The 16,330-nt window shown below is 53.3% G+C and overlaps 34 non-coding genes and 1 pseudogene across 34 annotated transcripts; all 35 read right to left on the bottom strand.

Moving 5' to 3' along the window:
- Nucleotides 1-212: 212 nt before the first annotated feature.
- On the bottom strand, nt 213-403 carry LOC143100973 (U2 spliceosomal RNA). Its single transcript, XR_012981977.1, has one exon. It is a non-coding gene; the product is annotated as a U2 spliceosomal RNA (small nuclear RNA).
- A 128-nt stretch (nt 404-531) lies between these two features.
- On the bottom strand, nt 532-645 carry LOC143101073 (U5 spliceosomal RNA). Its single transcript, XR_012982067.1, has one exon. It is a non-coding gene; the product is annotated as a U5 spliceosomal RNA (small nuclear RNA).
- Nucleotides 646-1,001: 356 nt separating this feature from the next.
- On the bottom strand, nt 1,002-1,192 carry LOC143100972 (U2 spliceosomal RNA). Its single transcript, XR_012981976.1, has one exon. It is a non-coding gene; the product is annotated as a U2 spliceosomal RNA (small nuclear RNA).
- A 128-nt stretch (nt 1,193-1,320) lies between these two features.
- Nucleotides 1,321-1,434, bottom strand: LOC143101072 (U5 spliceosomal RNA). The gene has a single exon (XR_012982066.1). It is a non-coding gene; the product is annotated as a U5 spliceosomal RNA (small nuclear RNA).
- A 356-nt stretch (nt 1,435-1,790) lies between these two features.
- Nucleotides 1,791-1,981, bottom strand: LOC143100971 (U2 spliceosomal RNA). The gene has a single exon (XR_012981975.1). It is a non-coding gene; the product is annotated as a U2 spliceosomal RNA (small nuclear RNA).
- A 128-nt stretch (nt 1,982-2,109) lies between these two features.
- On the bottom strand, nt 2,110-2,223 carry LOC143101071 (U5 spliceosomal RNA). The gene has a single exon (XR_012982065.1). It is a non-coding gene; the product is annotated as a U5 spliceosomal RNA (small nuclear RNA).
- A 356-nt stretch (nt 2,224-2,579) lies between these two features.
- On the bottom strand, nt 2,580-2,770 carry LOC143100970 (U2 spliceosomal RNA). The gene has a single exon (XR_012981974.1). It is a non-coding gene; the product is annotated as a U2 spliceosomal RNA (small nuclear RNA).
- Nucleotides 2,771-2,898: 128 nt separating this feature from the next.
- Nucleotides 2,899-3,012, bottom strand: LOC143101070 (U5 spliceosomal RNA). Its single transcript, XR_012982064.1, has one exon. It is a non-coding gene; the product is annotated as a U5 spliceosomal RNA (small nuclear RNA).
- Nucleotides 3,013-3,367: 355 nt separating this feature from the next.
- On the bottom strand, nt 3,368-3,558 carry LOC143101161 (U2 spliceosomal RNA). Its single transcript, XR_012982147.1, has one exon. It is a non-coding gene; the product is annotated as a U2 spliceosomal RNA (small nuclear RNA).
- A 128-nt stretch (nt 3,559-3,686) lies between these two features.
- Nucleotides 3,687-3,800, bottom strand: LOC143101069 (U5 spliceosomal RNA). Its single transcript, XR_012982063.1, has one exon. It is a non-coding gene; the product is annotated as a U5 spliceosomal RNA (small nuclear RNA).
- A 354-nt stretch (nt 3,801-4,154) lies between these two features.
- LOC143101160 (U2 spliceosomal RNA) lies at nt 4,155-4,345 on the bottom strand. Its single transcript, XR_012982146.1, has one exon. It is a non-coding gene; the product is annotated as a U2 spliceosomal RNA (small nuclear RNA).
- A 128-nt stretch (nt 4,346-4,473) lies between these two features.
- Nucleotides 4,474-4,587, bottom strand: LOC143101068 (U5 spliceosomal RNA). Its single transcript, XR_012982062.1, has one exon. It is a non-coding gene; the product is annotated as a U5 spliceosomal RNA (small nuclear RNA).
- A 356-nt stretch (nt 4,588-4,943) lies between these two features.
- On the bottom strand, nt 4,944-5,134 carry LOC143101159 (U2 spliceosomal RNA). Its single transcript, XR_012982145.1, has one exon. It is a non-coding gene; the product is annotated as a U2 spliceosomal RNA (small nuclear RNA).
- Nucleotides 5,135-5,262: 128 nt separating this feature from the next.
- Nucleotides 5,263-5,376, bottom strand: LOC143101067 (U5 spliceosomal RNA). Its single transcript, XR_012982061.1, has one exon. It is a non-coding gene; the product is annotated as a U5 spliceosomal RNA (small nuclear RNA).
- Nucleotides 5,377-5,732: 356 nt separating this feature from the next.
- On the bottom strand, nt 5,733-5,923 carry LOC143101158 (U2 spliceosomal RNA). The gene has a single exon (XR_012982144.1). It is a non-coding gene; the product is annotated as a U2 spliceosomal RNA (small nuclear RNA).
- Nucleotides 5,924-6,051: 128 nt separating this feature from the next.
- On the bottom strand, nt 6,052-6,165 carry LOC143101066 (U5 spliceosomal RNA). Its single transcript, XR_012982060.1, has one exon. It is a non-coding gene; the product is annotated as a U5 spliceosomal RNA (small nuclear RNA).
- Nucleotides 6,166-6,521: 356 nt separating this feature from the next.
- LOC143101157 (U2 spliceosomal RNA) lies at nt 6,522-6,712 on the bottom strand. The gene has a single exon (XR_012982143.1). It is a non-coding gene; the product is annotated as a U2 spliceosomal RNA (small nuclear RNA).
- Nucleotides 6,713-6,840: 128 nt separating this feature from the next.
- On the bottom strand, nt 6,841-6,954 carry LOC143101064 (U5 spliceosomal RNA). The gene has a single exon (XR_012982058.1). It is a non-coding gene; the product is annotated as a U5 spliceosomal RNA (small nuclear RNA).
- Nucleotides 6,955-7,310: 356 nt separating this feature from the next.
- Nucleotides 7,311-7,501, bottom strand: LOC143101155 (U2 spliceosomal RNA). The gene has a single exon (XR_012982142.1). It is a non-coding gene; the product is annotated as a U2 spliceosomal RNA (small nuclear RNA).
- A 128-nt stretch (nt 7,502-7,629) lies between these two features.
- LOC143101063 (U5 spliceosomal RNA) lies at nt 7,630-7,743 on the bottom strand. Its single transcript, XR_012982057.1, has one exon. It is a non-coding gene; the product is annotated as a U5 spliceosomal RNA (small nuclear RNA).
- A 356-nt stretch (nt 7,744-8,099) lies between these two features.
- LOC143101154 (U2 spliceosomal RNA) lies at nt 8,100-8,290 on the bottom strand. The gene has a single exon (XR_012982141.1). It is a non-coding gene; the product is annotated as a U2 spliceosomal RNA (small nuclear RNA).
- Nucleotides 8,291-8,418: 128 nt separating this feature from the next.
- Nucleotides 8,419-8,532, bottom strand: LOC143101062 (U5 spliceosomal RNA). The gene has a single exon (XR_012982056.1). It is a non-coding gene; the product is annotated as a U5 spliceosomal RNA (small nuclear RNA).
- A 356-nt stretch (nt 8,533-8,888) lies between these two features.
- On the bottom strand, nt 8,889-9,079 carry LOC143101153 (U2 spliceosomal RNA). Its single transcript, XR_012982140.1, has one exon. It is a non-coding gene; the product is annotated as a U2 spliceosomal RNA (small nuclear RNA).
- Nucleotides 9,080-9,207: 128 nt separating this feature from the next.
- On the bottom strand, nt 9,208-9,321 carry LOC143101061 (U5 spliceosomal RNA). The gene has a single exon (XR_012982055.1). It is a non-coding gene; the product is annotated as a U5 spliceosomal RNA (small nuclear RNA).
- A 355-nt stretch (nt 9,322-9,676) lies between these two features.
- On the bottom strand, nt 9,677-9,867 carry LOC143101152 (U2 spliceosomal RNA). The gene has a single exon (XR_012982139.1). It is a non-coding gene; the product is annotated as a U2 spliceosomal RNA (small nuclear RNA).
- Nucleotides 9,868-9,995: 128 nt separating this feature from the next.
- LOC143101060 (U5 spliceosomal RNA) lies at nt 9,996-10,109 on the bottom strand. The gene has a single exon (XR_012982054.1). It is a non-coding gene; the product is annotated as a U5 spliceosomal RNA (small nuclear RNA).
- A 355-nt stretch (nt 10,110-10,464) lies between these two features.
- LOC143101151 (U2 spliceosomal RNA) lies at nt 10,465-10,655 on the bottom strand. The gene has a single exon (XR_012982138.1). It is a non-coding gene; the product is annotated as a U2 spliceosomal RNA (small nuclear RNA).
- Nucleotides 10,656-10,783: 128 nt separating this feature from the next.
- LOC143101058 (U5 spliceosomal RNA) lies at nt 10,784-10,897 on the bottom strand. The gene has a single exon (XR_012982053.1). It is a non-coding gene; the product is annotated as a U5 spliceosomal RNA (small nuclear RNA).
- Nucleotides 10,898-11,253: 356 nt separating this feature from the next.
- Nucleotides 11,254-11,444, bottom strand: LOC143101150 (U2 spliceosomal RNA). Its single transcript, XR_012982137.1, has one exon. It is a non-coding gene; the product is annotated as a U2 spliceosomal RNA (small nuclear RNA).
- A 128-nt stretch (nt 11,445-11,572) lies between these two features.
- Nucleotides 11,573-11,686, bottom strand: LOC143101057 (U5 spliceosomal RNA). Its single transcript, XR_012982052.1, has one exon. It is a non-coding gene; the product is annotated as a U5 spliceosomal RNA (small nuclear RNA).
- Nucleotides 11,687-12,042: 356 nt separating this feature from the next.
- On the bottom strand, nt 12,043-12,233 carry LOC143101149 (U2 spliceosomal RNA). The gene has a single exon (XR_012982136.1). It is a non-coding gene; the product is annotated as a U2 spliceosomal RNA (small nuclear RNA).
- Nucleotides 12,234-12,361: 128 nt separating this feature from the next.
- Nucleotides 12,362-12,475, bottom strand: LOC143101056 (U5 spliceosomal RNA). Its single transcript, XR_012982051.1, has one exon. It is a non-coding gene; the product is annotated as a U5 spliceosomal RNA (small nuclear RNA).
- Nucleotides 12,476-12,831: 356 nt separating this feature from the next.
- LOC143101148 (U2 spliceosomal RNA) lies at nt 12,832-13,022 on the bottom strand. Its single transcript, XR_012982135.1, has one exon. It is a non-coding gene; the product is annotated as a U2 spliceosomal RNA (small nuclear RNA).
- Nucleotides 13,023-13,150: 128 nt separating this feature from the next.
- Nucleotides 13,151-13,264, bottom strand: LOC143101055 (U5 spliceosomal RNA). The gene has a single exon (XR_012982050.1). It is a non-coding gene; the product is annotated as a U5 spliceosomal RNA (small nuclear RNA).
- Nucleotides 13,265-13,620: 356 nt separating this feature from the next.
- On the bottom strand, nt 13,621-13,796 carry LOC143101000 (U2 spliceosomal RNA; annotated as a pseudogene).
- Nucleotides 13,797-16,330: the final 2,534 nt, after the last annotated feature.

Here is a 16,330-nt window from a genome sequence, read left to right as displayed (position 1 = left end):
ACACAGTGTCATCCAGCTAGTTTTAAAAAAAAAAAAAAAAAAAAAAAAAGAGAAAAAGGGCGGGAAAACCCAAAAGGGCCCGAAAAGGGAGGTGGCACGGTTGGCCAAAAGACCTGGCAAGGACTCACGTGTCTGCTGTCTGTCAAGGAGGGTTCCAAAGTCCCAGAGGTTGGTTCCGCTCGCTGGCTGGGTTCTTTTCTTCCACAATCAAAGGGATGTGCACCGTTCCTGGAGTCACTGCAATACCGGGTCGATGCGTGGAGCGGACGGAGCAAGCCCCTCTTCCGTCTCCCTGTTCCAAAAATCAGATTAATATATAGTCCTCGGGTAGAGGACGTATCAGATATTAAACTGATAAGAACAGATACTACACTTGATCTTAGCCAAAAGGCCGAGAAGCGATACCCCACAACTGTACGGGGTCCGGCGCCCCCTCTGGCGAGGGCCCCGCCACTCGGAGGGTTACTTGGGGGCGGGACCAGCAAAAGCGGACCCCCACACGACGACGCTTGACTTTGGACAGAAAGGTGCAGCTCCGCCGAAGCAGAGCTTCCAAAAATACCGTAAACTCGGGGCTGTTCCCCTCCACGGAAATCTTTAGTAAAAGGCGAAAGATTTGTGCGAGATGAAGAGAAACCCGAGCGATTGCTGCCACAGGGCACGCTGGACGGAGGTCAAGAACGGCGGTAGTCGTGGACGCGAGGGTGACTCCAAGGTGCTGCCCCAGCCAAGGCGTGGCTTGCCTTGCCACTCAGTCTCTCCACCTCCCACACACATGCTCCAGTCACAACACAGTGTCATCCAGCTAGTTTTAAAAAAAAAAAAAAAAAAAAAAAAAGAGAAAAAGGGCGGGAAAACCCAAAAGGGCCCGAAAAGGGAGGTGGCACGGTTGGCCAAAAGACCTGGCAAGGACTCACGTGTCTGCTGTCTGTCAAGGAGGGTTCCAAAGTCCCAGAGGTTGGTTCCGCTCGCTGGCTGGGTTCTTTTCTTCCACAATCAAAGGGATGTGCACCGTTCCTGGAGTCACTGCAATACCGGGTCGATGCGTGGAGCGGACGGAGCAAGCCCCTCTTCCGTCTCCCTGTTCCAAAAATCAGATTAATATATAGTCCTCGGGTAGAGGACGTATCAGATATTAAACTGATAAGAACAGATACTACACTTGATCTTAGCCAAAAGGCCGAGAAGCGATACCCCACAACTGTACGGGGTCCGGCGCCCCCTCTGGCGAGGGCCCCGCCACTCGGAGGGTTACTTGGGGGCGGGACCAGCAAAAGCGGACCCCCACACGACGACGCTTGACTTTGGACAGAAAGGTGCAGCTCCGCCGAAGCAGAGCTTCCAAAAATACCGTAAACTCGGGGCTGTTCCCCTCCACGGAAATCTTTAGTAAAAGGCGAAAGATTTGTGCGAGATGAAGAGAAACCCGAGCGATTGCTGCCACAGGGCACGCTGGACGGAGGTCAAGAACGGCGGTAGTCGTGGACGCGAGGGTGACTCCAAGGTGCTGCCCCAGCCAAGGCGTGGCTTGCCTTGCCACTCAGTCTCTCCACCTCCCACACACATGCTCCAGTCACAACACAGTGTCATCCAGCTAGTTTTAAAAAAAAAAAAAAAAAAAAAAAAAGAGAAAAAGGGCGGGAAAACCCAAAAGGGCCCGAAAAGGGAGGTGGCACGGTTGGCCAAAAGACCTGGCAAGGACTCACGTGTCTGCTGTCTGTCAAGGAGGGTTCCAAAGTCCCAGAGGTTGGTTCCGCTCGCTGGCTGGGTTCTTTTCTTCCACAATCAAAGGGATGTGCACCGTTCCTGGAGTCACTGCAATACCGGGTCGATGCGTGGAGCGGACGGAGCAAGCCCCTCTTCCGTCTCCCTGTTCCAAAAATCAGATTAATATATAGTCCTCGGGTAGAGGACGTATCAGATATTAAACTGATAAGAACAGATACTACACTTGATCTTAGCCAAAAGGCCGAGAAGCGATACCCCACAACTGTACGGGGTCCGGCGCCCCCTCTGGCGAGGGCCCCGCCACTCGGAGGGTTACTTGGGGGCGGGACCAGCAAAAGCGGACCCCCACACGACGACGCTTGACTTTGGACAGAAAGGTGCAGCTCCGCCGAAGCAGAGCTTCCAAAAATACCGTAAACTCGGGGCTGTTCCCCTCCACGGAAATCTTTAGTAAAAGGCGAAAGATTTGTGCGAGATGAAGAGAAACCCGAGCGATTGCTGCCACAGGGCACGCTGGACGGAGGTCAAGAACGGCGGTAGTCGTGGACGCGAGGGTGACTCCAAGGTGCTGCCCCAGCCAAGGCGTGGCTTGCCTTGCCACTCAGTCTCTCCACCTCCCACACACATGCTCCAGTCACAACACAGTGTCATCCAGCTAGTTTTAAAAAAAAAAAAAAAAAAAAAAAAAGAGAAAAAGGGCGGGAAAACCCAAAAGGGCCCGAAAAGGGAGGTGGCACGGTTGGCCAAAAGACCTGGCAAGGACTCACGTGTCTGCTGTCTGTCAAGGAGGGTTCCAAAGTCCCAGAGGTTGGTTCCGCTCGCTGGCTGGGTTCTTTTCTTCCACAATCAAAGGGATGTGCACCGTTCCTGGAGTCACTGCAATACCGGGTCGATGCGTGGAGCGGACGGAGCAAGCCCCTCTTCCGTCTCCCTGTTCCAAAAATCAGATTAATATATAGTCCTCGGGTAGAGGACGTATCAGATATTAAACTGATAAGAACAGATACTACACTTGATCTTAGCCAAAAGGCCGAGAAGCGATACCCCACAACTGTACGGGGTCCGGCGCCCCCTCTGGCGAGGGCCCCGCCACTCGGAGGGTTACTTGGGGGCGGGACCAGCAAAAGCGGACCCCCACACGACGACGCTTGACTTTGGACAGAAAGGTGCAGCTCCGCCGAAGCAGAGCTTCCAAAAATACCGTAAACTCGGGGCTGTTCCCCTCCACGGAAATCTTTAGTAAAAGGCGAAAGATTTGTGCGAGATGAAGAGAAACCCGAGCGATTGCTGCCACAGGGCACGCTGGACGGAGGTCAAGAACGGCGGTAGTCGTGGACGCGAGGGTGACTCCAAGGTGCTGCCCCAGCCAAGGCGTGGCTTGCCTTGCCACTCAGTCTCTCCACCTCCCACACACATGCTCCAGTCACAACACAGTGTCATCCAGCTAGTTTTAAAAAAAAAAAAAAAAAAAAAAAAGAGAAAAAGGGCGGGAAAACCCAAAAGGGCCCGAAAAGGGAGGTGGCACGGTTGGCCAAAAGACCTGGCAAGGACTCACGTGTCTGCTGTCTGTCAAGGAGGGTTCCAAAGTCCCAGAGGTTGGTTCCGCTCGCTGGCTGGGTTCTTTTCTTCCACAATCAAAGGGATGTGCACCGTTCCTGGAGTCACTGCAATACCGGGTCGATGCGTGGAGCGGACGGAGCAAGCCCCTCTTCCGTCTCCCTGTTCCAAAAATCAGATTAATATATAGTCCTCGGGTAGAGGACGTATCAGATATTAAACTGATAAGAACAGATACTACACTTGATCTTAGCCAAAAGGCCGAGAAGCGATACCCCACAACTGTACGGGGTCCGGCGCCCCCTCTGGCGAGGGCCCCGCCACTCGGAGGGTTACTTGGGGGCGGGACCAGCAAAAGCGGACCCCCACACGACGACGCTTGACTTTGGACAGAAAGGTGCAGCTCCGCCGAAGCAGAGCTTCCAAAAATACCGTAAACTCGGGGCTGTTCCCCTCCACGGAAATCTTTAGTAAAAGGCGAAAGATTTGTGCGAGATGAAGAGAAACCCGAGCGATTGCTGCCACAGGGCACGCTGGACGGAGGTCAAGAACGGCGGTAGTCGTGGACGCGAGGGTGACTCCAAGGTGCTGCCCCAGCCAAGGCGTGGCTTGCCTTGCCACTCAGTCTCTCCACCTCCCACACACATGCTCCAGTCACAACACAGTGTCATCCAGCTAGTTTTAAAAAAAAAAAAAAAAAAAAAAAAGAGAAAAAGGGCGGGAAAACCCAAAAGGGCCCGAAAAGGGAGGTGGCACGGTTGGCCAAAAGACCTGGCAAGGACTCACGTGTCTGCTGTCTGTCAAGGAGGGTTCCAAAGTCCCAGAGGTTGGTTCCGCTCGCTGGCTGGGTTTTTTCTTCCACAATCAAAGGGATGTGCACCGTTCCTGGAGTCACTGCAATACCGGGTCGATGCGTGGAGCGGACGGAGCAAGCCCCTCTTCCGTCTCCCTGTTCCAAAAATCAGATTAATATATAGTCCTCGGGTAGAGGACGTATCAGATATTAAACTGATAAGAACAGATACTACACTTGATCTTAGCCAAAAGGCCGAGAAGCGATACCCCACAACTGTACGGGGTCCGGCGCCCCCTCTGGCGAGGGCCCCGCCACTCGGAGGGTTACTTGGGGGCGGGACCAGCAAAAGCGGACCCCCACACGACGACGCTTGACTTTGGACAGAAAGGTGCAGCTCCGCCGAAGCAGAGCTTCCAAAAATACCGTAAACTCGGGGCTGTTCCCCTCCACGGAAATCTTTAGTAAAAGGCGAAAGATTTGTGCGAGATGAAGAGAAACCCGAGCGATTGCTGCCACAGGGCACGCTGGACGGAGGTCAAGAACGGCGGTAGTCGTGGACGCGAGGGTGACTCCAAGGTGCTGCCCCAGCCAAGGCGTGGCTTGCCTTGCCACTCAGTCTCTCCACCTCCCACACACATGCTCCAGTCACAACACAGTGTCATCCAGCTAGTTTTAAAAAAAAAAAAAAAAAAAAAAAAAGAGAAAAAGGGCGGGAAAACCCAAAAGGGCCCGAAAAGGGAGGTGGCACGGTTGGCCAAAAGACCTGGCAAGGACTCACGTGTCTGCTGTCTGTCAAGGAGGGTTCCAAAGTCCCAGAGGTTGGTTCCGCTCGCTGGCTGGGTTCTTTTCTTCCACAATCAAAGGGATGTGCACCGTTCCTGGAGTCACTGCAATACCGGGTCGATGCGTGGAGCGGACGGAGCAAGCCCCTCTTCCGTCTCCCTGTTCCAAAAATCAGATTAATATATAGTCCTCGGGTAGAGGACGTATCAGATATTAAACTGATAAGAACAGATACTACACTTGATCTTAGCCAAAAGGCCGAGAAGCGATACCCCACAACTGTACGGGGTCCGGCGCCCCCTCTGGCGAGGGCCCCGCCACTCGGAGGGTTACTTGGGGGCGGGACCAGCAAAAGCGGACCCCCACACGACGACGCTTGACTTTGGACAGAAAGGTGCAGCTCCGCCGAAGCAGAGCTTCCAAAAATACCGTAAACTCGGGGCTGTTCCCCTCCACGGAAATCTTTAGTAAAAGGCGAAAGATTTGTGCGAGATGAAGAGAAACCCGAGCGATTGCTGCCACAGGGCACGCTGGACGGAGGTCAAGAACGGCGGTAGTCGTGGACGCGAGGGTGACTCCAAGGTGCTGCCCCAGCCAAGGCGTGGCTTGCCTTGCCACTCAGTCTCTCCACCTCCCACACACATGCTCCAGTCACAACACAGTGTCATCCAGCTAGTTTTAAAAAAAAAAAAAAAAAAAAAAAAAGAGAAAAAGGGCGGGAAAACCCAAAAGGGCCCGAAAAGGGAGGTGGCACGGTTGGCCAAAAGACCTGGCAAGGACTCACGTGTCTGCTGTCTGTCAAGGAGGGTTCCAAAGTCCCAGAGGTTGGTTCCGCTCGCTGGCTGGGTTCTTTTCTTCCACAATCAAAGGGATGTGCACCGTTCCTGGAGTCACTGCAATACCGGGTCGATGCGTGGAGCGGACGGAGCAAGCCCCTCTTCCGTCTCCCTGTTCCAAAAATCAGATTAATATATAGTCCTCGGGTAGAGGACGTATCAGATATTAAACTGATAAGAACAGATACTACACTTGATCTTAGCCAAAAGGCCGAGAAGCGATACCCCACAACTGTACGGGGTCCGGCGCCCCCTCTGGCGAGGGCCCCGCCACTCGGAGGGTTACTTGGGGGCGGGACCAGCAAAAGCGGACCCCCACACGACGACGCTTGACTTTGGACAGAAAGGTGCAGCTCCGCCGAAGCAGAGCTTCCAAAAATACCGTAAACTCGGGGCTGTTCCCCTCCACGGAAATCTTTAGTAAAAGGCGAAAGATTTGTGCGAGATGAAGAGAAACCCGAGCGATTGCTGCCACAGGGCACGCTGGACGGAGGTCAAGAACGGCGGTAGTCGTGGACGCGAGGGTGACTCCAAGGTGCTGCCCCAGCCAAGGCGTGGCTTGCCTTGCCACTCAGTCTCTCCACCTCCCACACACATGCTCCAGTCACAACACAGTGTCATCCAGCTAGTTTTAAAAAAAAAAAAAAAAAAAAAAAAAGAGAAAAAGGGCGGGAAAACCCAAAAGGGCCCGAAAAGGGAGGTGGCACGGTTGGCCAAAAGACCTGGCAAGGACTCACGTGTCTGCTGTCTGTCAAGGAGGGTTCCAAAGTCCCAGAGGTTGGTTCCGCTCGCTGGCTGGGTTCTTTTCTTCCACAATCAAAGGGATGTGCACCGTTCCTGGAGTCACTGCAATACCGGGTCGATGCGTGGAGCGGACGGAGCAAGCCCCTCTTCCGTCTCCCTGTTCCAAAAATCAGATTAATATATAGTCCTCGGGTAGAGGACGTATCAGATATTAAACTGATAAGAACAGATACTACACTTGATCTTAGCCAAAAGGCCGAGAAGCGATACCCCACAACTGTACGGGGTCCGGCGCCCCCTCTGGCGAGGGCCCCGCCACTCGGAGGGTTACTTGGGGGCGGGACCAGCAAAAGCGGACCCCCACACGACGACGCTTGACTTTGGACAGAAAGGTGCAGCTCCGCCGAAGCAGAGCTTCCAAAAATACCGTAAACTCGGGGCTGTTCCCCTCCACGGAAATCTTTAGTAAAAGGCGAAAGATTTGTGCGAGATGAAGAGAAACCCGAGCGATTGCTGCCACAGGGCACGCTGGACGGAGGTCAAGAACGGCGGTAGTCGTGGACGCGAGGGTGACTCCAAGGTGCTGCCCCAGCCAAGGCGTGGCTTGCCTTGCCACTCAGTCTCTCCACCTCCCACACACATGCTCCAGTCACAACACAGTGTCATCCAGCTAGTTTTAAAAAAAAAAAAAAAAAAAAAAAAAGAGAAAAAGGGCGGGAAAACCCAAAAGGGCCCGAAAAGGGAGGTGGCACGGTTGGCCAAAAGACCTGGCAAGGACTCACGTGTCTGCTGTCTGTCAAGGAGGGTTCCAAAGTCCCAGAGGTTGGTTCCGCTCGCTGGCTGGGTTCTTTTCTTCCACAATCAAAGGGATGTGCACCGTTCCTGGAGTCACTGCAATACCGGGTCGATGCGTGGAGCGGACGGAGCAAGCCCCTCTTCCGTCTCCCTGTTCCAAAAATCAGATTAATATATAGTCCTCGGGTAGAGGACGTATCAGATATTAAACTGATAAGAACAGATACTACACTTGATCTTAGCCAAAAGGCCGAGAAGCGATACCCCACAACTGTACGGGGTCCGGCGCCCCCTCTGGCGAGGGCCCCGCCACTCGGAGGGTTACTTGGGGGCGGGACCAGCAAAAGCGGACCCCCACACGACGACGCTTGACTTTGGACAGAAAGGTGCAGCTCCGCCGAAGCAGAGCTTCCAAAAATACCGTAAACTCGGGGCTGTTCCCCTCCACGGAAATCTTTAGTAAAAGGCGAAAGATTTGTGCGAGATGAAGAGAAACCCGAGCGATTGCTGCCACAGGGCACGCTGGACGGAGGTCAAGAACGGCGGTAGTCGTGGACGCGAGGGTGACTCCAAGGTGCTGCCCCAGCCAAGGCGTGGCTTGCCTTGCCACTCAGTCTCTCCACCTCCCACACACATGCTCCAGTCACAACACAGTGTCATCCAGCTAGTTTTAAAAAAAAAAAAAAAAAAAAAAAAAGAGAAAAAGGGCGGGAAAACCCAAAAGGGCCCGAAAAGGGAGGTGGCACGGTTGGCCAAAAGACCTGGCAAGGACTCACGTGTCTGCTGTCTGTCAAGGAGGGTTCCAAAGTCCCAGAGGTTGGTTCCGCTCGCTGGCTGGGTTCTTTTCTTCCACAATCAAAGGGATGTGCACCGTTCCTGGAGTCACTGCAATACCGGGTCGATGCGTGGAGCGGACGGAGCAAGCCCCTCTTCCGTCTCCCTGTTCCAAAAATCAGATTAATATATAGTCCTCGGGTAGAGGACGTATCAGATATTAAACTGATAAGAACAGATACTACACTTGATCTTAGCCAAAAGGCCGAGAAGCGATACCCCACAACTGTACGGGGTCCGGCGCCCCCTCTGGCGAGGGCCCCGCCACTCGGAGGGTTACTTGGGGGCGGGACCAGCAAAAGCGGACCCCCACACGACGACGCTTGACTTTGGACAGAAAGGTGCAGCTCCGCCGAAGCAGAGCTTCCAAAAATACCGTAAACTCGGGGCTGTTCCCCTCCACGGAAATCTTTAGTAAAAGGCGAAAGATTTGTGCGAGATGAAGAGAAACCCGAGCGATTGCTGCCACAGGGCACGCTGGACGGAGGTCAAGAACGGCGGTAGTCGTGGACGCGAGGGTGACTCCAAGGTGCTGCCCCAGCCAAGGCGTGGCTTGCCTTGCCACTCAGTCTCTCCACCTCCCACACACATGCTCCAGTCACAACACAGTGTCATCCAGCTAGTTTTAAAAAAAAAAAAAAAAAAAAAAAAAGAGAAAAAGGGCGGGAAAACCCAAAAGGGCCCGAAAAGGGAGGTGGCACGGTTGGCCAAAAGACCTGGCAAGGACTCACGTGTCTGCTGTCTGTCAAGGAGGGTTCCAAAGTCCCAGAGGTTGGTTCCGCTCGCTGGCTGGGTTCTTTTCTTCCACAATCAAAGGGATGTGCACCGTTCCTGGAGTCACTGCAATACCGGGTCGATGCGTGGAGCGGACGGAGCAAGCCCCTCTTCCGTCTCCCTGTTCCAAAAATCAGATTAATATATAGTCCTCGGGTAGAGGACGTATCAGATATTAAACTGATAAGAACAGATACTACACTTGATCTTAGCCAAAAGGCCGAGAAGCGATACCCCACAACTGTACGGGGTCCGGCGCCCCCTCTGGCGAGGGCCCCGCCACTCGGAGGGTTACTTGGGGGCGGGACCAGCAAAAGCGGACCCCCACACGACGACGCTTGACTTTGGACAGAAAGGTGCAGCTCCGCCGAAGCAGAGCTTCCAAAAATACCGTAAACTCGGGGCTGTTCCCCTCCACGGAAATCTTTAGTAAAAGGCGAAAGATTTGTGCGAGATGAAGAGAAACCCGAGCGATTGCTGCCACAGGGCACGCTGGACGGAGGTCAAGAACGGCGGTAGTCGTGGACGCGAGGGTGACTCCAAGGTGCTGCCCCAGCCAAGGCGTGGCTTGCCTTGCCACTCAGTCTCTCCACCTCCCACACACATGCTCCAGTCACAACACAGTGTCATCCAGCTAGTTTTAAAAAAAAAAAAAAAAAAAAAAAAGAGAAAAAGGGCGGGAAAACCCAAAAGGGCCCGAAAAGGGAGGTGGCACGGTTGGCCAAAAGACCTGGCAAGGACTCACGTGTCTGCTGTCTGTCAAGGAGGGTTCCAAAGTCCCAGAGGTTGGTTCCGCTCGCTGGCTGGGTTCTTTTCTTCCACAATCAAAGGGATGTGCACCGTTCCTGGAGTCACTGCAATACCGGGTCGATGCGTGGAGCGGACGGAGCAAGCCCCTCTTCCGTCTCCCTGTTCCAAAAATCAGATTAATATATAGTCCTCGGGTAGAGGACGTATCAGATATTAAACTGATAAGAACAGATACTACACTTGATCTTAGCCAAAAGGCCGAGAAGCGATACCCCACAACTGTACGGGGTCCGGCGCCCCCTCTGGCGAGGGCCCCGCCACTCGGAGGGTTACTTGGGGGCGGGACCAGCAAAAGCGGACCCCCACACGACGACGCTTGACTTTGGACAGAAAGGTGCAGCTCCGCCGAAGCAGAGCTTCCAAAAATACCGTAAACTCGGGGCTGTTCCCCTCCACGGAAATCTTTAGTAAAAGGCGAAAGATTTGTGCGAGATGAAGAGAAACCCGAGCGATTGCTGCCACAGGGCACGCTGGACGGAGGTCAAGAACGGCGGTAGTCGTGGACGCGAGGGTGACTCCAAGGTGCTGCCCCAGCCAAGGCGTGGCTTGCCTTGCCACTCAGTCTCTCCACCTCCCACACACATGCTCCAGTCACAACACAGTGTCATCCAGCTAGTTTTAAAAAAAAAAAAAAAAAAAAAAAAGAGAAAAAGGGCGGGAAAACCCAAAAGGGCCCGAAAAGGGAGGTGGCACGGTTGGCCAAAAGACCTGGCAAGGACTCACGTGTCTGCTGTCTGTCAAGGAGGGTTCCAAAGTCCCAGAGGTTGGTTCCGCTCGCTGGCTGGGTTCTTTTCTTCCACAATCAAAGGGATGTGCACCGTTCCTGGAGTCACTGCAATACCGGGTCGATGCGTGGAGCGGACGGAGCAAGCCCCTCTTCCGTCTCCCTGTTCCAAAAATCAGATTAATATATAGTCCTCGGGTAGAGGACGTATCAGATATTAAACTGATAAGAACAGATACTACACTTGATCTTAGCCAAAAGGCCGAGAAGCGATACCCCACAACTGTACGGGGTCCGGCGCCCCCTCTGGCGAGGGCCCCGCCACTCGGAGGGTTACTTGGGGGCGGGACCAGCAAAAGCGGACCCCCACACGACGACGCTTGACTTTGGACAGAAAGGTGCAGCTCCGCCGAAGCAGAGCTTCCAAAAATACCGTAAACTCGGGGCTGTTCCCCTCCACGGAAATCTTTAGTAAAAGGCGAAAGATTTGTGCGAGATGAAGAGAAACCCGAGCGATTGCTGCCACAGGGCACGCTGGACGGAGGTCAAGAACGGCGGTAGTCGTGGACGCGAGGGTGACTCCAAGGTGCTGCCCCAGCCAAGGCGTGGCTTGCCTTGCCACTCAGTCTCTCCACCTCCCACACACATGCTCCAGTCACAACACAGTGTCATCCAGCTAGTTTTAAAAAAAAAAAAAAAAAAAAAAAAAGAGAAAAAGGGCGGGAAAACCCAAAAGGGCCCGAAAAGGGAGGTGGCACGGTTGGCCAAAAGACCTGGCAAGGACTCACGTGTCTGCTGTCTGTCAAGGAGGGTTCCAAAGTCCCAGAGGTTGGTTCCGCTCGCTGGCTGGGTTCTTTTCTTCCACAATCAAAGGGATGTGCACCGTTCCTGGAGTCACTGCAATACCGGGTCGATGCGTGGAGCGGACGGAGCAAGCCCCTCTTCCGTCTCCCTGTTCCAAAAATCAGATTAATATATAGTCCTCGGGTAGAGGACGTATCAGATATTAAACTGATAAGAACAGATACTACACTTGATCTTAGCCAAAAGGCCGAGAAGCGATACCCCACAACTGTACGGGGTCCGGCGCCCCCTCTGGCGAGGGCCCCGCCACTCGGAGGGTTACTTGGGGGCGGGACCAGCAAAAGCGGACCCCCACACGACGACGCTTGACTTTGGACAGAAAGGTGCAGCTCCGCCGAAGCAGAGCTTCCAAAAATACCGTAAACTCGGGGCTGTTCCCCTCCACGGAAATCTTTAGTAAAAGGCGAAAGATTTGTGCGAGATGAAGAGAAACCCGAGCGATTGCTGCCACAGGGCACGCTGGACGGAGGTCAAGAACGGCGGTAGTCGTGGACGCGAGGGTGACTCCAAGGTGCTGCCCCAGCCAAGGCGTGGCTTGCCTTGCCACTCAGTCTCTCCACCTCCCACACACATGCTCCAGTCACAACACAGTGTCATCCAGCTAGTTTTAAAAAAAAAAAAAAAAAAAAAAAAAGAGAAAAAGGGCGGGAAAACCCAAAAGGGCCCGAAAAGGGAGGTGGCACGGTTGGCCAAAAGACCTGGCAAGGACTCACGTGTCTGCTGTCTGTCAAGGAGGGTTCCAAAGTCCCAGAGGTTGGTTCCGCTCGCTGGCTGGGTTCTTTTCTTCCACAATCAAAGGGATGTGCACCGTTCCTGGAGTCACTGCAATACCGGGTCGATGCGTGGAGCGGACGGAGCAAGCCCCTCTTCCGTCTCCCTGTTCCAAAAATCAGATTAATATATAGTCCTCGGGTAGAGGACGTATCAGATATTAAACTGATAAGAACAGATACTACACTTGATCTTAGCCAAAAGGCCGAGAAGCGATACCCCACAACTGTACGGGGTCCGGCGCCCCCTCTGGCGAGGGCCCCGCCACTCGGAGGGTTACTTGGGGGCGGGACCAGCAAAAGCGGACCCCCACACGACGACGCTTGACTTTGGACAGAAAGGTGCAGCTCCGCCGAAGCAGAGCTTCCAAAAATACCGTAAACTCGGGGCTGTTCCCCTCCACGGAAATCTTTAGTAAAAGGCGAAAGATTTGTGCGAGATGAAGAGAAACCCGAGCGATTGCTGCCACAGGGCACGCTGGACGGAGGTCAAGAACGGCGGTAGTCGTGGACGCGAGGGTGACTCCAAGGTGCTGCCCCAGCCAAGGCGTGGCTTGCCTTGCCACTCAGTCTCTCCACCTCCCACACACATGCTCCAGTCACAACACAGTGTCATCCAGCTAGTTTTAAAAAAAAAAAAAAAAAAAAAAAAAGAGAAAAAGGGCGGGAAAACCCAAAAGGGCCCGAAAAGGGAGGTGGCACGGTTGGCCAAAAGACCTGGCAAGGACTCACGTGTCTGCTGTCTGTCAAGGAGGGTTCCAAAGTCCCAGAGGTTGGTTCCGCTCGCTGGCTGGGTTCTTTTCTTCCACAATCAAAGGGATGTGCACCGTTCCTGGAGTCACTGCAATACCGGGTCGATGCGTGGAGCGGACGGAGCAAGCCCCTCTTCCGTCTCCCTGTTCCAAAAATCAGATTAATATATAGTCCTCGGGTAGAGGACGTATCAGATATTAAACTGATAAGAACAGATACTACACTTGATCTTAGCCAAAAGGCCGAGAAGCGATACCCCACAACTGTACGGGGTCCGGCGCCCCCTCTGGCGAGGGCCCCGCCACTCGGAGGGTTACTTGGGGGCGGGACCAGCAAAAGCGGACCCCCACACGACGACGCTTGACTTTGGACAGAAAGGTGCAGCTCCGCCGAAGCAGAGCTTCCAAAAATACCGTAAACTCGGGGCTGTTCCCCTCCACGGAAATCTTTAGTAAAAGGCGAAAGATTTGTGCGAGATGAAGAGAAACCCGAGCGATTGCTGCCACAGGGCACGCTGGACGGAGGTCAAGAACGGCGGTAGTCGTGGACGCGAGGGTGACTCCAAGGTGCTGCCCCAGCCAAGGCGTGGCTTGCCTTGCCACTCAGTCTCTCCACCTCCCACACACATGCTCCAGTCACAACACAGTGTCATCCAGCTAGTTTTAAAAAAAAAAAAAAAAAAAAAAAAAGAGAAAAAGGGCGGGAAAACCCAAAAGGGCCCGAAAAGGGAGGTGGCACGGTTGGCCAAAAGACCTGGCAAGGACTCACGTGTCTGCTGTCTGTCAAGGAGGGTTCCAAAGTCCCAGAGGTTGGTTCCGCTCGCTGGCTGGGTTCTTTTCTTCCACAATCAAAGGGATGTGCACCGTTCCTGGAGTCACTGCAATACCGGGTCGATGCGTGGAGCGGACGGAGCAAGCCCCTCTTCCGTCTCCCTGTTCCAAAAATCAGATTAATATATAGTCCTCGGGTAGAGGACGTATCAGATATTAAACTGATAAGAACAGATTTTCCTTTGGAAAAACTTTTATTGTCACCACACTTATTATTTTTACATTACATTTTGTGTTTGGTTTTCACAATTTCAAGGACTTTTCTTTTTGTCTCAGTATATTTTTTCTTTTCCATCAAGGTAACATCACTTTGTTTTTCACATGGTTTTACATTTCACATTGTCATGAGTTTCACATTTTTCCATTTTTTCACAGCACATTTTTTACAACAATAAAATCATGTGTTACATTTTTGTTTTAAAACTGTGTCTGTGTGTGTGAAGTCCATGTGTGTGTTTAAAAGTCCATGTTTATGTAAAAGGATGTTAAAAGTCCACGCTTTTTAAAAGAGTTCCAAATGTGCTAAAAAGCCAGTGAAAAGTCTCTGTCGTGCAGGACCGGGGTGAGCCACTAGCAAGAGGCTCCACCCCGCTCTCCAGAAGAGCGAGGCAAGCGCGGATGCGCCCAGTGGAGGTCCTCCCCTCCGCCCGCTGCTCCGTCCCGTGATGTTGATGGTGGGGGTGCGTCGGCGGGAGCCAGCAGCCGTGGGGGTCGGGACCCTCCTGCGTGTGACCCCGGCCCCCTCCTCCGATTGGCGACGTGCGGCGCCTCCTGCCGCGTGGATGTCACCAGCCGCCGTAACGCTGGCAGGGGCACCGTCACGCGCTTCCCTACCAGCAGGTTGCGGGAGGTCCACAATGCGGCTTTGACACTGTTGAGGGTGAGCCAGAGCGCGGCGAAGTCGGCGGCTGGAATGGTGTTGGCGCCCTGGCCCACCCCGCTAGCCGCTAGCCGGTAGCTCAGTTGGACCTCCCCTGCTGGCAGGCTCGGGCATTGCAGGGGGCCGGTATCGGCCCACAGGTCCCTCGCCACTCTGCACTCCCAGAGCAGGTGCCGCACGGTCTCAGGTTGGCCACATCCTGGCCGTGGGCAGGTGTTGGTTTTCCCCATGCCCCGGGAGTACATCACGGCTCTGACCGGGAGGACCTCATGGAGCGCCATCCACGCCAGATCCTTCAGCTTGTTCTGGAGGGCGGGGTGGGCAGCGTTCCTCCAAGCCTGCTGGGCCTCACTTAGTGTGAGGCCGGGAACGGGGCTCACTGCTTCCCGGTCCTGCACAAGAGAGACAAGAGACTTGGCATTAGTTAAAATGGTGACATCCTGCCCCTCTAAGTCAAATTGGATTAAAAACTTTTTAATAAAAACGTATTGTGGGGGCAGGTTAAAAGCAACTGGACGTTTAAGATCTGTTTTTAAAACTTTTAGTTTTCTCAGGTACGACCCCATCCAGAACCGGGCTAAAGCCGCTGTCTTGCTGTCTCCGGATGGGGTCGTCGCGTAGCTGATGTGGAGGGCGGTGAAATGGGCTCCTAAAAACAGGTGGGGGTCTGGGAGGCCCTTTCCTCCATTCTCCTTCCTTTTCTTTAGGACCTCCCTCCTCAATCTCTCCCATTTGGACCCCCACATGAAATAAAACACCGCTCTCTCCACACCTAAAAGAAAGCTCCTGGGGGGACTAAAAACAGAGCACAATAATAAAAGCAGGGGTAAGATGACGGCTTTAAAAATTAAAACCTTACCTTCAAAAGTCATCTGTCGTAGTCCCCAATATCCCAGTCGTTGCCTGACTTTCCCTAGCGCGTCAGTCCAGTTGCCCCGTCCACCACCCTCATTGTCGAATTTAATGCCTAAAATTTTCATTTCTGTTTGTTTAAAATTTACTGCCAGATCTGGTCTTACGTCACCCCACGGCCCAAAGAGCTGGGCCTCGGACTTGCTCCTGTTGAGCTTGGCGCCCGAGGCCCTTCCGTACCAGTCAGTCAAGTCGAGTGCTCTTTGGGCCGATAAAATGTCATTCAATAAAAGGGTCACGTCGTCCATGTACAGTGTGCAAGTCGCAGTCAGTCCACCTGGCAAGTCAAGTCCTTTGATCCATTTGTCCCTTCTCAAGATCTGTGCCAGCGGCTCGATGCACGCAACGAACAGGAGTGGGGATAACGGACACCCCTGGCGGACGCCAGAGCGCACATTAAGCGCATTTGTAAGGTGCCCATTTACACGAATTCTGCTGTATATTTCCGTGTACAGTAAACCCACCCACTTTAGAAACCTCCCTGGAAATCCCATTTTTTGCAGTACCTTTAAGAGGTACTGGTGCGAGACCCGATCAAAAGCTTTCTCAAAATCTAAATTTAGTACTAAAAGCCTAATATTTCTGTCTCTCGCAAAACAGATGGCGTCTCGGACCAGCACTAGGCTGTCCGTGATCCTCCTTCCAGGTACGGCACAGACTTGATCCGGGTGGATCACGTCCTCTAAAACAGTTGACATGCGTAGTGCTAAAAGTCTGCTAAAAAGTTTACAATCACAGTTTAAAAGCGTTATCGGTCTCCAGTTTTTAAGATCAGTCCTGTCGCCTTTTTTATGTAGCAAAGAAACTATCCCTGATCTAAAGCTGTCTGGAAGTCTGTCAAGTTTGTCAAATTCTTTAAAAACAGTCAGCATGTCGTTGGCTAAAATGTCATAAAAGGTAGTATAAAATTCCACGGGGAGTCCGTCCTCTCCCGGGCACT

The sequence above is a fragment of the Alosa pseudoharengus genome, unplaced genomic scaffold (genome assembly GCF_046254945.1).
Source record: "Alosa pseudoharengus isolate Yale_2024_CS ecotype anadromous, Long Island Sound unplaced genomic scaffold, YU_APseudo_1.1 YU_APseudo_1.1_scf_3, whole genome shotgun sequence".
NCBI classification, from domain to species: Eukaryota; Metazoa; Chordata; class Actinopteri; order Clupeiformes; family Clupeidae; genus Alosa; species Alosa pseudoharengus.
This window is presented reverse-complemented; position numbering and strand designations above follow the sequence as displayed.